Consider the following 14773-nt stretch of genomic DNA (forward strand, 5'->3'; position numbering starts at 1 on the left):
AGTGGGTGCTAAGGTCCAGATGCAAAGAGAGATGCAGGAATCACAGAGCATTCAGTCCTGCAATTCACTGAATAACGGACAGCGTGAGACACTTAAGGATGGATTTATAACTGGCAGTATACAGAGTGCCACAATGCCTCAGTCGGCCACCTGGAGAAAGGCATGTATCTGAAATCTTATCTCCAGCCTCATCCTGAGGACAGCATTTAGTTGCCTCTGTAAAAGTGGTATTCAGAACATGGAAGTGCCTGTCCCCTAGGATTGAGGCTATCTGTGGCATGGGCTTGAGTCTCATTGCCTAAATGGAGGTAATTTTGTGAGTACTTCAAGCACCTACAAAATTTAAGTCAAAATGTGTGATGCCTAAGAAGGCAGCAGTTTTTAAAGCCATTGGTTTTATTGATCTGAGACGGCACTCTCTGCAATAGCGACACCTACTCAAATCCCTTTCAGTATTTTATTTTCCAGTAGAAACTAAACTACACTTTGTTTTCAGAATTAAGAACTTCAGTGCTTAGAGAAATTGATAAAGCCTGCACAGTGAGTTTAGTTTATGAGTATGGGTCTAAAAATTCTGTCAGCATGCACACTTTTCTTACCTTCTCATAACCTGACTGAACTAGAGTAGATTCTGTCTCTCATTTCTCTTCCACTTCTACCATCTATTGCTGATCACTAAAAACCCCTGCCCTTGGAGTGACTCCCATTCTGCTCTACTCTGCCCCCCTGACACTGGCTCCTTCCTGACTGCAAGTGGAATAAAATATATCCCTAATTTTCTGAATTACAGCTCGTGTCTGACAACCCAGGCTTCCCAGATGACTGTAGCACACAGTAATCCCAAGGCCTCCAAGAGAGGATCTACAGTTTAGCTGACCTGTGTAACAAAATTTCCTGAAAGCTTTGTGTTTACTGTACATAACATCATGACTGCAGTGCACAGTATGGGGGCAGTAAGGCCAAATCTCTCTGGGCAGCGTTGGACCTGTGGGCTGCCTGTAGTAAGCTAAAAGACAACAGTATGAACTGAGCACGCTGATATACGAACATCTGTACTTTGATTTACCATTTTAGCTACTGCCATTGAAACAGCAGTGGTCATGCCTACCTGTGTGTGTGTGTATAAGCATGCCATTGTCATCCAGGATTCCTGGCATGAGGGCAGTAAGAAAATCTGGAGGTCTATATAATACTGGAAATCTCCAGTACCTGCCTAGCCACAATATCGAGGGGAAGCAAAGCGCAGGGGAAAAAAAAAACCCAACAAAACAAAACCAAGCCCCCAAAAATAACCACAGAAAAAGGGTTATCTGATAGTTGTATTCCGATTACTTTGAGGTAAAGCCAAAGAATGATCACCTACACACACACACAGAGTTTTAAAACTTTTATCCTCTCTCTGTATTTACATATTGTAATGACCAAGCAGTTTCCAAAAGCACCTTACAATTCCCCCAAAAGATGCACTCTAGAAGATATACTGATATTCCTAACTATATTTATAGTTCTTTACAGATTATTCTGATATACATACATATAGGAGGATACAAGATTAACAGTTCAATCAGCTCCAAAACATAGAATATATTATAAGCACTTTGTCCTCATACTGAAGGACAATAACTAAAATTCAGAGCAAACATTCTGTACTAAAGCAAACAAGTGCCGGACCTTGGGAAAACACAATTCAAAAAACCAGTTCTTAACAACTTTGCCGTCATTTTTTTTTTTTTTTTTTACTTCAAAAGTAAAAAACATTGTTCTTCAGGAAGAGCCAGGAACATTGCAATACCAATCTTTAAAAGGTTCTCCAGATGCAAGCTTCATAAATGATTGGGAGGAAGAAAAGAAGAAGCCCCATTGGGAAGAGATGACCTGAAGCTGGCATACTTGTGAATTTCAATTTTTCCAAAGTACTAGTTTCTTACTCTTAGGAGCTGTTTGGCAAGAGGTTCTTAGAGGAAGCAAATATCAGTAAGGAGAGAGAATGCAGAGACAATAAATGATTATGCTTTCAATTACAGAAATATAAAAGACACATAGAGGACATGTATGAAATATTTGTATTCTTGGCTTTTTTTCTTGTGAAGAATTCATTTTAATTTATAGTCACTTAGTCTTAACACACAGCACTTCCAACATCAGTTTCTGTAGATTAAACAGCTTTTAATAATAATATTAAATATTATGTCTTTAATAGCAATAATAATTAGTAAAGACTGCAAAAGTCTATTTCCTCAAAACAAAAAAAAATGGTGCCCTGGATTATAAAATCGTAAGAGAAAAGAGCCTGACCATTAAAATAATTACCCAACGTTATAACATTGTTTGCTTCGTCTCTAGTGGAAAATGTGAGGTTTCCTCAAGATTAGGTTTTCAGACAATTAAAACATTGTCAAATTTTCACCAGTCCAACTTCAATTTCTTATACGCTAGGCTTTTGCTTTTTCAGAAAAATTTGTTTAAAACTGTTTTCCATTCATTAATAAAACTATCAGGAAAAAAATGTTTCTTCCCTAGCTCTGTGCATCCATCTTGCAAAGCAGCTTCAATTCCTTCATTCTTTCCATAGGTTTGGAATTTGTCACATATTGGTGTAATGTGCAAATATCTATTATGCCACTGTCATGAAATTCTATACAATTATTACAGATTTCAGATTGCATTTGCACAATAAAAACTTATTACAGTTTGGCATCTAAATGCTCCTCAAGACCTCACATCTACTTCACTGCTTAACAGACTACATTCTGAAAGAAACAGACTTTCTTTTGGAAGAGACAGTAACAGAGTATAACTGCCTCTGCTTTGTCCTCCAAGCACAAGAACAGAAACTTGAGATGCCTCTTATGTGCCTTCCAGGCATGTGGCACAAGGCATAGATGCAGAAGTAAGGAAAGTACTGTGCTGTAGGCATACAGGGAGCTGGTAGACTTTTGATGGGCCATCAACCTGATTGCAGAAACTCAGAACTAGGTTCTTAGACTCTATAAACTCATTTTCTGTTAAATAGAGATTTGGGCCATATATATCCTTTAAAAAGCCATCAGAGATTTTATCCACATTTGCATAAACCAGTGTAGATCCCATTGCCAAAAAAAAAAACCCAACCCAAAAAACCTAGTATTTTACTTTTCACTGTCCAGTCATCTTAAATGTAACATGATGCCATCAAACCTTGGTGGCAAGTTGTTTGTTGAGACTTGGGCAGCACTACAGTCTTTTCCTGACCATAAGTAAAACCGAGGACTAAAAAATGTTTTGTTTCAGTAGACATTTTAGATGTAGGCCATAAAATAAATCCAAACACAATATGTAGTCTTGTTAACTATCACTTTTTTTGCAGTTGTATGCATGTAAATATTCAAAATAACTGCCCACAGCTAGTAGACACAAATAAGCATGTGCATCTATGCACTTAGGTGTCACATTGGTCCTTCACGTAACCTAGGAATGAAGGACTCCCAAGGATAGCATGTTAACAACTCAGGAGAGAGGCTTCTCCCAGGGCTCTGAACAAACAGCCCAAGGCAGTTTTCCATCAGAACAGTCAGATGGTAGTGTGACCCACACTATCTTTCAGGAGAAGGACAGTTTGAAAATACTGAAATGTTAACTTGCTCTCTACTCTTGAAGTTGCAGAAGTGACCTCTCAACTGAGACAGATATTCTGATCCTTTACCTCTATGGCTGTTTTTGACTTTCCATTCTCAAAAGACCAAGATTTTGAGTTCCCATGAGATCATTAAGACCTAACTGGGAGATTATAGATAATATCACTGTGACAACTTTAATAAAATTCTCTAGAAACTACAGATTGTGTTTTTAGATAATATGAACCTTTACAGAGAAGTCTTTCTCTGCTTCTAAAAGATGATCCAGTAGAAATTCAGGTATTCCAAAGCAGTTTTAGAAAGAACATGACAAAAATATGTCCATTACCCCCTCTAAGTTTGTGAGGTAACGCAATGCAAAAGGTTGTCTTATCTTTGGTTTTGCATTTTTGTTCCCTAAAAACTGGAAAAGGTATTAAAATTATCCTATACTACTATTAAATAATTTAAGGTTGCCCACAGATTATTCCACATATCAAAGAAATTCTGCTCATGCTCCTGCCAGCTCTTGGTTTCCCAGCAGTGTTGACACTCCCTACATGACTAGCCTAAATATATTTTCCCTTAAAGTACCTTCAAACTATTGGTGCACAAACAAACAAAAAAACCTGTTCTAAATAACATGAGTGTCTCTGACACAGAGTACCGCATGAAGGCCTCAGAGGGAGAAATCTGCCAGAAACAGCATAGTTCACATAAACATCCTGCGGTCATCAGCACAGCCCAAGGTGGAATCCAACACTGAAACCCAATACAATTTATGTACACAGGACATACCAGAAAAGATCTGGATTTAGACAGGTATAAAAAGGAACAAGGAGGAGAATATGCTAGTAATGTTAATTTTACTTTTACTTACTAATAGGTAGGTAAACAAATACATCCCACCATAGGTCTATAGACATAGGAAGTCTATTTTCTGAAACAATAAGCTCTCTCTGAATAAACTAACATGCATTCTTGGTGACCTAATACTTCAACAGACAAACAGTGTTATGTTTAGATCCTGAAAAAATGAGAATGTTTAAAGATGCTCAGCTTTATATAAAAATATTTCAAGCTGGTAAATGAAAAGGTTTCAATCATAAACCCAAATTCCAAATGTCATTTCTGTAACTTCTAGTGAATTTGCAGATGGATCTTTTGTGTATAAGGATCCTTTTTGATGCTACTGCATCTGAATTGAATACAGAAGTCTATTTCTCACTTATCCCAAAACTGTGAAGTACCTTTAAAAAAAAAAAAACAAAAACCAAACAAAAAAGCTAGCAAGCAGAATAAAATTGCAAATATAAAGACAGAATTTTGCCTTGCTTCTAGTGCAGAATCAGACAACTAGATACTAATTGGATAAGCCATGGCAATAAGGCAGTATTGAATCGACTCTACCAGGTTTAATGATAAATGATGTGATGTAACTAGCATGGATAAAATGTATCAAGCAAACTGTAGAAACCGCATCAAATAACAGCATTCATTTTAGCCCTGTCTTCCCAGATTCCACACTTTTAAGTTGAAAAGTATTTTTTTTTTTATGCGTAACATGGCAAGCTGTCTCAGAACATTCAGGGTTTACGTATATCCTGCCTTCTTTTTTCCATGTTAAAATGTCCTCCTAAAAATTTATGATACTTTTTTCCTCTGCAGACAAGTAGTTATAGCAGCTTTCAAACTGGAATCTACAGCTTGTGGGAGGCCAAATCTTTGCACCATTTGAATAGTCTGGAATATGTGCTAGGGAAGACAGGCGCTTGCTTAAGTAATACCCCTCTTCACTTCTGTCTGAGGTGAATCTGTAAAGAACTCCAGGATACTTGGAGTAGATGTTCACTACAGATCTTGATCAGTTCTCATGCTCTTATATTTCAATGTCATAGCGGCAACATTTAAAGACATTTCCCAGCCAGGAAACATACATTAAAAAACCCAAAACATTTTAAAGATCTAATCAGAAACATGGAACTAAGGCAATTTGGACAACAGACTTCCTTTGCCAGAGGTTTTCTAAAGTTGACTTTCAAGCTCTGTAAGGACCTACTAAATCCATTCAGTAGCGAGAACAAAATGAAACAAATACAGTTTCATACTCAGAGTACAGTGAGTTTCAAACCTCAGTCACAACAGTATAATGTATAGCAAAATGAGTACACCCATGAGCATGCCTCAGATGCAAACGCACAGTACACAATCCCAGACTGGTTGTAGATGGAGACTGCTCATTCCCACTACACCTTGGAGCACAGTGCAAGCTAACCACAAAGCATTTACCCTGTCTGTCCCTCTGGTTTTCCAGCGGCTCAACACAGGTTCCAGCCAGCTAAGTATGGTAAAACTGCTTCATCTTTTCAGTACTAAGGTCCAACAGCCTGTATACAGCCAGAAAGGCTGGGTTCAGGCCCAGGATAAGGCATGTACTCTTAAGATGGTTTAATTTCCAACTCAGCAGTACCCAAACATCATTTGTTTCTCTTGAATTTGTGTATTATATAGGCTTACATTCACCTAGTATGGTGAACTGCTCAAAGGTCTTCCCCATTTCATTAAAAGTTTGATCAGAAAACAGATGACCTGAGCACCAGGAGTTGCCATGTCCTCCCTCCTTTAATCTTTTGTTACTAAAAGAAACCCACAGGTTCTACAAGAATTTCTCAAGAAAGATGTTGCATGACAGAACCATAAAAATCAGACTCCACATCACAATCTGGATATATGTGACACAATATCACAATCAGATAAATGACTCCTTTCCTCCATATACCATTTCCTATCCTATAGGACTCTCTCATCCCCCCTTCAAGTTCCTAACTCTTTATCCTGGTTATCGCAGATTGGTGGAAGACTTATTCCACTCCAGACCTGCAGCAATACCTGCATGTCAGAAAATCTTCCTTAAAATCTGGCAGCAGCCTTCTGCTGTAGCATATGTCATCGTCAGTAGCTGCTGACAGCAGAGCAGCCTCCTCCTTGCTTATGGACTATGAGTTGTTTAACAAAAGGAGTCCCACAAACTTTACCTTTGTCCACATCCCTAGCTAAGTTACTACCAAAAAATCTGTTTCAAGAACAAACACTGGCTTATTGGTTGCAGATCTCACAGAATAAAATGTCTCACTTGTTAATGAATCAGATGGGGACCTGACATTTGTGGATTCAGTTCCCTGCCTCTCAACTTCTCTGATCTAGTAAATCCATTAAGACTTAAACACATCCACATTACGGCACTTTAACCACATACAGTCAAGCAGCCATTACCTTTCCATAGCTATATTCTTAAGCTGTGATAATTACAAAGTCAAAGGTGCGGTCAATTTACTGCGAATGTCCAGAAAGGTTTAAAGGCTTTAGTGGAACCTGCACACCTAAATCCAAGAGTAACACACTCAAAATCTCAAAGCACTTAATTTTTGCTTGCAAAGTTATCCACTTCTACTTCTGTATGCAGCAGAAACACATCAGGTTTATCCATTAACCCTGTGGAGATCCTTGCTTATATCTCACCATCAATGGGTGCAGAAGTCATCGAACATCGCCTACAGCAGGAGTTCAGTTTTTGGTTCTGCCATTTTCTACAGTAACAGCAGGATCAGAAAGTATCACCACTGGAAACAAGCTGACAGTTTGGTCAGGTTGTCTGTCATGAGTTTAGCAGTCCCTATCCTTCCCTGGTATCTGGATATTTTTTTGTATCAATAGTTTGGGAAGTATTTATCTGCTCCACATAAGAACCACTTTTATATAACTATCTTTCAATCCTCAAGCCTTTGAATATGAGAGCCTACTGGTTAAAGTACTATAAAAAAACATCCTTCACATTCATGTGATTTTTCTCCTATTAAATGCAGGAGACATTGAAGCTTGTACATTTGAGTCAGGTAATACAGTAAGTGTCACCTATAAAATTTTGCAGCCCTGATGCATTTTCTGTAATAATAAAAAGCAGCCACTTCATTAGCGCTTTATTACAAGCAGGTAATTATGACTCCCCTTTATGACGATATAATGCTTGTAAAAATCCAATCTCAGCTAAGTGAAACTAAATCTAGTCCTATTAATGATCACCAGGAACAATTAGGCTCCATGGACTCAAACTTACTTTGCATAAGGGAGAGAGTATAGAAAGTTTATATAGAATCATAGAACCGTTTACGTTGAAAAAGACCTTTAAAATCATCAAGTCCAACTGTTAACCCAGCACTGCCAAGTCCACCACTAAACCACTGCCTTAAATGCCACATCTACAAGTCTTTTAAATACCTCCAGAGAAGAAGACTCTACCACTTCCCTGGGAAGCCTGTTCCAACGCTTGACAGCCCTTTTGGTGAAGAAATTTTTCTTAATATCCAGTCTAAACTTGATGAGTTTACACACAACGTGAGGCCATTTCTTCTTGTCCTATAGCTTACTACTTGGGAGATGAGACAAGACACCCACCTCACTACAACCTCCTTTCAGCTAGTTTTAACAAGTGGTAAGGTCTCCCCTGATGCTCCTTTTCTCCAGGCTAAACAACCCCAGTTCCCTCAGCCACTCCTCACAAGACCTGCATCCACCATATGCCTATCCACTAACAGAACTTTCCTAAGTTTCGATTTAAATAAATGAAGACAGCAATATTTAAAATACCAGTTTTAAAAAAACAAATAAATCCCTTATTTTTAAAGTGAACTCAGACAATTTTTATTTGTTCTGGCTGTAAAAGTCTGGATCTTCACTCCCCCCCCCCCCCCCCCCCCCCCAACCTCTGGCACATGTTTTTAAACATGAATGTTTAAAAAACAGCTCTGTGCCAATTGTCCAAACCACAGCAGGTAGTAAGGTCAATGAATGAGACTATTCAGCTGGCTGACTACCTGCTCCAGTGGGTACACTTGAAAAAGCAGCTCAGTTACACCTATTTTTCACCAAGTATTTGGAAGATTCCCCTAATTATGGAATACCTGAGGAAGCTGCTTGAACTTTTTCACCTTTTGGAAAGTAGGAGTGGTTCCTACATTCTTTTACCATGTCTTCTACAGTATTCACTGTGGTCCAGGGAGTCTGCAGAAACCTTGTGCCCAGCAGGCACAGAGGTAAGACAAGGTATTAAATAATCTAATAAAAGTCACAGAAAAATAAAAAAATAATTTAAAAAGCACAAAACTACTCCTCCCCAGGAAAATATGACTATTTAGCTTTTTTACATTTTTATGTGAATGCTTTTTAAACTGTTAGATATCAGGTTTTTAAACATCAGGCACTTACTAAAAAAGAAAGAACACTTGCAGCAGTCTTTAAAGACCAACTGTATATTTCAGGTGTTGAAAAATAATTTAACACATTCTGTGAAATGATCTGGACCTATGGAAAACAAGCCTCCCTCCTTCCATCACTCCCAGGAAAGTCTGATTGCATTTTACTCCAAATCAAATTCTTACGTTTAGCTTACAGGAAAGCTTCATAAACCACTGTATTGACACAACTGAGTGTGCAGTGAACATCAGGCAGAAGGCTTAAAATGAGCATCTCCAGGTAGAAGCAACTGGAAATCTCTTTACCTGGTTATGTTTAAGCAGCTCCAGAAACAGTTTTGTGGAACCCCCCTCATCAAAATCCAAAGTCACATTTTCGTACTTGCTTAGGCTACTCAGTGGTCAGGCCTCCTGAAAATTTTTCTTCCTAAACTGTGTACAAAGTTCACTGGATAATGCTGCTCCTCCCCTCCATCAGGAAGGCACAAGTCCTGCCATCACCTGCATGTTTACACCTTCAAACAGATCTAGTGAAAATCCAAAACTTTAAATATATGAACATGTAGAGGAATGAAGCTGGGTTAATTAATATTAATAACATACAGCTGTGGGCTGGCTTCAGGGGTGGTGGGTTGGCTGATGTAGATACAGTGCAGCTGTGGCTGGTTCTGTTAAGGGGTTGGGCAGCCAAGAGGAAAAAGCAGAGAGAAGAGTGAGAACGTGCCCTGGATGAGGAGAAGGCAGCAGAGGGACTGGCATGAAGAGAATGATGGTATGAGATGTTGCAGCTTGATAGTTTTGAGAGTGCTGCGACATGAACACTTAAACTACTTAACTAGAAAAGCATTTCTGAGAGAAAGGATTAATATCAACATATAAAAACAGCTTTGTCTTCTCCATATCTTGGAAATTGATCAGTTTTCATTTACAGCCAGACATCTGATAGGAGTTTCAAATTAATGCACTAATTTGAACAATATTTGTTGTTTTTACTTTCAGAGGCAAGGGAGGGAGGAATAAAAATGAGGGAGGAATAGACAGGCCAGCAACATACCCAAGGTACTGCAAAACATCCTTCCTAACACCAGTACTTCTGTTTCGTATCTTCTACGCTAGTCTCATAAATTCTCTAAGATGGGTGGAGATTATGTTATCTTTATAGAAGCATAATGAAATGGGGCCACAAAAAATGTAGTGTTGTTAGAAAGCATTATGCAATAATACTATCTGACTGTGGAATGGATAAACAGAAACTCATGTCAGAATCAGAGCTTTCTCTATAGCCTATGTGGAACACTTTTCCTGAGCTTTCAGCGTAGTTATTCAGTGCCTCTGCAAGTTAACACAGTCAGAATACAACTATAAATATTTAACTTGGTGTCATCTATTTAAATATACTGCTATACTAAGTAGAGCTCCTATGATCAACAGTTATCTGAGCTAACAGCACAAACTGGTCAGCAGTCAGTTTTGCAGTGCCAGAAAAAATACAGACCATCTTCCATTACTACTTGAAAGTAGGACATTTATTCAACCACAATTACAAGTGTTAAAAGTATAAGGACTTTATAAAAAGACTAGTACGGGACTGTAGGAGTAAACAGTTTCCTTTGTTTTGTTTAAAGAGAGAAATCTTTATTGTACCTCAAAATATTAAGATAGACAGGATTACACAGCCCTGCAGATTACTTCAACAAGCCTCTATTGATTTCAAAAGATGACATGCATTCTGAAACGCAAAAGAAATCTTATTTATTTTGCAATTAGCAAGGTAAGTATCTTCTTCACCAAGGTATTTTCTAGTCCCATGCAGTCTAAGTGGTTAGTGTTGGAACAGAAAATACCCTCCATGTAAATACAAAGTATCAACAATTACAAAACAAAAGCAAAGCCAACTTAAAACCCCCCAAAAACCACCCCCCAGATTTCCCACAGGTATTGAATTCATAATTTTTTTCTCCTTCCTACTACTTTGGGTTCATTTGACTGTCAGCAATAAGCAGCTGCAAAACCTCTGTATTAGTCTCCCCTATTACAGTACAGTGGAACATGTTTCTTTGCACTTCCACTGAGGGCTTACCTGTCCACTAACACAGGAGCATGCAAACACTCTTCACCATAGCGGGACAGAAAGAAAGAGAGGACAGTTTTAAAATATGGAGTTGAGATGATTTAGGAGCTTCCAGAGTGTCAAAGTGCACCACAGACTAGGAAACCCAATTACTCCTTTAATTTCATGGCAGGCTTTCAAACACTTTTAGAAATTCCTGAGTGCCTTTCTTTGAGAACTTAAAATTGGAGACTGGAGAATTTCTTCACCAGAGATGGTGCTACAAGCTATTATGGTCATACGTATATTGTCATACACATATATATTGTCATATACATATTATTTTGCATATAATTTGCAAAGTGGTACCTACCATGAGTTTTGGGTATAAGCACTTTAATAGAGGAAAACTTTTCACACACTAAGGTTAAGTCTTCAAAGGTTACTTCATGCAGATAACAAAACTGGAACCAACAACATCAGAAAACACTAGTCATAAATACTGAGCCAGAGACAGCAAAATAATTGTGTTGTCTTAACTGTGTTAATAATTGTGTTGAGATTTTCAGTCATCAATAAAAAGCTACTCCAAATGTTTCAGACTACTTTTTAAAACTACAGGAAAAATCTCCCTCCAATGCATTCCCGTCCCTTTCTTCACAGCTGAGATTACCCAGCCAAACAAAAGGAGTAAACAACACCCACCAGGTTCCTTGAGTACCATATTTTAACATAAATAGTAATTATAAAGTACAAAAAGTTCAGGATTAAGATTAAAAGCCAATTATTAAAAATAAGACAAATTCTGAGTTAAAGCTGTAAATTATTACTTTCAAAGGACTCACAGCTCTTTTCCTCAGCATCAGTTACATATTTAGCCAGTTTCCAACCACTACAAGGACCTAGCCCAGTCTTTCTCTGAGTTTTGCTTCTCTTCTTCCCTTTTTTTGGGGTATGTATTCATGAGGGTGGTGATAGGGTGGGTGACAGGGAGTGGTTGCTTGTTTTATTAAAATTTATGCTTAATAAATACGTTCCATACTTTGCCCTTGGAAGTAGTTACTTATTGTGGGACTCATTCAAGTCACTTTGTAACTTGCAGGAGTGCAGTGAAAGTCAGTTCCCATTTCCCAAATCATGATATCACTACCATGTCACTTATACCGACTCTGTGGGAGTAAGACACTGAAGCAACAAGGGGGGGTTGGAAAGCACGTGTGAGCGCTTGCTTTCCAACAACATTCAACAGCAAACTGGAAATTCAGTCAGCAAATACGATCAAACACTGCTGCTGCTGCAAACGGCATTAAAGACACTGTGATTCCAGTACCTATTTCAAATGGTCCAAAGAAACTATTCTGAGTCTTTTTATTGCAGCTAAGCTTAGGACTTCAGCTATTACATCACTGTAGCACCTACCACGGCTACCTCTACATGGGAAGAAGCTGCCAGTACATAACTAAAAAGCAAGTTTTGTAATGGTGCAATGGATCAAATGTTATTCCTCACTATTACAGTAGTAGGACAGGGAGCATGAGGGAGCAAAGACACCTCCCTTTGTAAGCAAAAACAACTTTCTGAATGCATAACTATAAAACAAAAACATCTGAATGTCTATACTTTGAAAACAAGAAAGGTTATTTGCATACCTATTTAAAAACATGCTGTTACTATAACCAGGTATATACAAGTATGTCTACTGCATGTATTTTTGCACATGCAAAATATACCGAAGGCTGCCTTTTATATGCATGCTTAGAGCTAAATATGTGCTAGTGCTCTGCCAATAGGAAATATGCACAGCAACAGGGAAAACATAAAAAGGCAGTGAAGTCCAGTTCTCAGTTTCCCATACCCACAAAAAACAAAACCTCAAACCAAACAAGTAGCATAAGATAGCACAATAGAGTGGAGCTCAGGTTAAACACAAGGACAACAGGTTTGCCTTTTGAGCCCACAATCATCCCCGTTTAGAGAAACACGTAGAGATTATTCACCTTCCTGCCCAGAAGGAGCCAAAGCAGGAAGCGAGGCTGCTGGGTAAATATCAGTGTACATTATTGGTGCTTTTGTAACGTAAGTGTGCCTGCTTTGGGGGTATTTATGAATTAGGCTAGAAATTAGCATGAACCTGTGTGTGCACAAAACTGTCGCCTGCTGTTCTTAACCAAATATTGTCAAATTAGCAACAACCACACTTCCCACTGAGGGCTGTATATTTAAATGTTTTAAAATCAAAAGCTATTTTTAGATTTATGTGAACCAAAAAAAGGGGTTGGAGTTGCATTTCTTCAAGGAGGAAATAAACTCTATGCCCATACATTTGCTGCCTCTGTCAAAAGCAAATGACCGGATGCTTACTTGAATTTATAGATACTAATTTTTAAATGAAACACCTCGAGAAGTTACACAAACAACTTGAGGACAAACCTTCCTTCTCCAAAATATTAAAAAGGAACCGAATGCACGTATGGGAGGTAAAAATGCTATCTCAGACATGCAAACATTCTCTGAAAACCACTGACCAGATTGGGCATGCAAGCTTAATGGAAAAAGCAGGCTTCAGTCTGAAGACCCCTGCAGCAGAAAAGGTTTATTTACAAAAATGGAACATACTGCTGTTTAGAGGATGGCTAGGAAGAAGAATAGAAGAAAAGAACTGTTCAACAATACATTAAATAAATTATTGCAGCAGCCTTTAAGTCACAACATTAATACAGCCCTCTAGTAAGCAAAGGTATTAGCACAATTGTAAGCAAAATAGACTTGATGGTCCATTGGTCTCTTTCAGTACAGTAACTTGTGTTCTAGGATATTTGCCATAATACATAAAAGCCAAAAAAGTTGAAGAGTGTGGAATTAAACAAAGACACAAAGCAGGTAAAATTCAGCCCACATTAACCTGTCATTCCACAGGATAGCCACACAGTTCTGGGCTATCAGCTCAGTCTTTTGGTTGGAACGGTAACAGGTGTCCCTTCTGTAGCTACCGTGCATGAGAACAGTAATGTATGTTATTTATTCATATTCCTATAACATAACACGCTAGTACCCTTTCCTGATTATCCTAATACCAATTGTAGAAATACTGTACAGATGCATACATGTTCTTCTGCATAGTTATTGCTTGTACCTCACCAAAAAGCTCCTCAGACAGCTTCCATAAATGTCATAAATAACCTTGAAAAATAAATACATGCTCATTTCATCAGGACTATAACTTGTAGAACATGCTCAACTTCCTTTAGTAACAACACATATAAATTATCTCTGTTTTTCAACCAGTTTTTGGTGCAAGGGAAACAAAGAATTTCAAACACATCCAAAAAAACCTGCAAGACTGAATACCATATAAAAATGTCAAAAAAGTTTGCAATTAGCAGAAGAATTTTAATACATGAATAATTTATATGTAGGGATTTTCACTGAGAATGTTTGATAAAAGTACACTAATATTTTGTTCTCTCTTATTCTGCCCTTTGATCTTAAATGATGTTTCAGCATCCCAAACAATTCAAGGGTTGAAAGTTACAATTTAGTACTGAACATTAATCAAAGTGACACTGAAACACTGTAAGATTCCATTATTTATTAAAAAAAAGAAGTCACAACGTGTGGATTAAGTCCATTAATCAAGACTGGTTTAACAAACTAACGGCTATAACTGGTTTATAATCTGAAGGGAAAAAAAAAAAAAAAAAAAAAAAGAGAGATAAGATGTAATCAAGTTTGATCCACCAGCAGTAAACCAGCAGCAATTTAAATTTACTAAACTGAAACCATTTAACAGGAAACACATGCATTTAGAAGTACAGCAATAGCTGCATTTGATTGAACAAACCTTAAAAAAAAGTTAATTGCTGACAGCAGAAAAGCTAAAA

At 37.8% G+C, this 14773-nt stretch overlaps 1 protein-coding gene across 2 annotated transcripts in view; it reads right to left on the bottom strand.

Annotated features, from left to right (window-relative positions):
• Window positions 1–14773, bottom strand: part of NT5DC1 (5'-nucleotidase domain containing 1) — a 148514-nt gene that overhangs the window by 107280 nt on the left and 26461 nt on the right. The window lies entirely within an intron of this gene.

Source organism: Falco cherrug, chromosome 6 (assembly GCF_023634085.1).
Source record: "Falco cherrug isolate bFalChe1 chromosome 6, bFalChe1.pri, whole genome shotgun sequence".
NCBI lineage: Eukaryota > Metazoa > Chordata > Aves > Falconiformes > Falconidae > Falco > Falco cherrug.